Raw genomic sequence first — 1,291 nt, forward strand, 5'->3', positions numbered from 1 at the left:
CCGGAGACGTCTCCGACGGAGATAGACCAATAAAAATGCTTTGTTCCTCTAGACTCTAGACCAAGTAAAAAAATCTGGGCGGTTACAAGGGAGCATGTGTTTTAACTCATAATTTGATAATTTGCAGTTAAGTTTGAAATTTTCTTGAAACTAATCAGATGGCGTCAGTCTCGTTTAAATGGGCAAGGGATTTTTTTTTTAAATTGAAAAGGGATCCGCTGTGTGTGACGGCAGTATCTATTCGGAGACGTCTCCGACAGAGATAGACCATTCAAAATGTTTTGTGCCTCTAGACTCTAGACCAAGTAAAAAAAAACAACAGGGGAGTTACGAGGAGGGGGGGAGGGAAGCATGACCCCCTCTTTTAACCCATAGTTTGATATTTTGCAATAAGGTTTGAAATTTTCTCGAAAATGATTGATTTGCAACAGTTTTAGTAGCTAAAGGTGAGATCTGTAGCAAACATTATGCAGTTTGACAACCCCCCCCCCCCCCACACACAAAGCAGTGCCTCTGTGTACGGGAGTGCGTCTCCGAATAGTTCATGGGTGCTCTCCGGAGACGTCTCCGAAAATCTTCTGTCCCTGCACGGCCCTACACGGCCCCTCCACGGCCCCTGCACGGCCCCTACACGGCCCCTACACGGCCCCTACACGGTCCCTACACGGCCCCTACACGGCCCCTGCACGGCAGACACCTGCAGTTAACAAGGCTTTATTTAAACACATGAAAAATACAATAACCCTTGTTAACACCTCTAAGGTCGCTTTTACGGACAAGCGGGCTAACCCAGATTTCGGGGGTTTCCAGAAATGTTGAACTTCACCAAAATTAAGCATTGCCCAACCTATAGAAGAAGTCTGGTTTCATTGGTGTGTATATTTGTTTGGTTGAAGAGAAAACCCTCCTTGTCTTTTAATGAAACTGAACAAGGGGCAAAAACTTTACCTTCGATTTTCTCAAAACAGCTTTTTGCGGGATAGCCCCTTTGAGCTTAAAAACAGCCAATATTGGTTAGTGTTTGAGCGCTCCATAGGCTGCTTGCACTGTGTGCTTCCCGGGAAGACGAGAATGTTTCTGAGTGTTCTAGGGTATGGCTAGGGTAACAGTAGTGTTTGGTTAGCGTATAGAGGAACGCTGTACAGCATGTCATTTACGGTACCTGAATGCAGTTTTTTCTTCTTGTTCTTGTTCTTGTTCTTCATCTTCTTGTTCTTCTTCTTTTTCTTCTTCTTCTTCTTCTTCTTCTTCTTCTTCTTCTTCTTCTTCTTCTTCTTCTTCTTCTTCTTCT

The 1,291-nt window shown here is 44.2% G+C and overlaps 1 protein-coding gene across 1 annotated transcript in view; it reads left to right on the forward strand.

The window, feature by feature from the left end:
- The window catches only part of LOC101856286, a 4,673-nt gene that overhangs the window by 1,491 nt on the left and 1,891 nt on the right, over positions 1-1,291 (forward strand). The window lies entirely within an intron of this gene.

The sequence above is a fragment of the Aplysia californica genome, unplaced genomic scaffold (assembly GCF_000002075.1).
Source record: "Aplysia californica isolate F4 #8 unplaced genomic scaffold, AplCal3.0 scaffold00492, whole genome shotgun sequence".
NCBI classification, from domain to species: Eukaryota; Metazoa; Mollusca; class Gastropoda; order Aplysiida; family Aplysiidae; genus Aplysia; species Aplysia californica.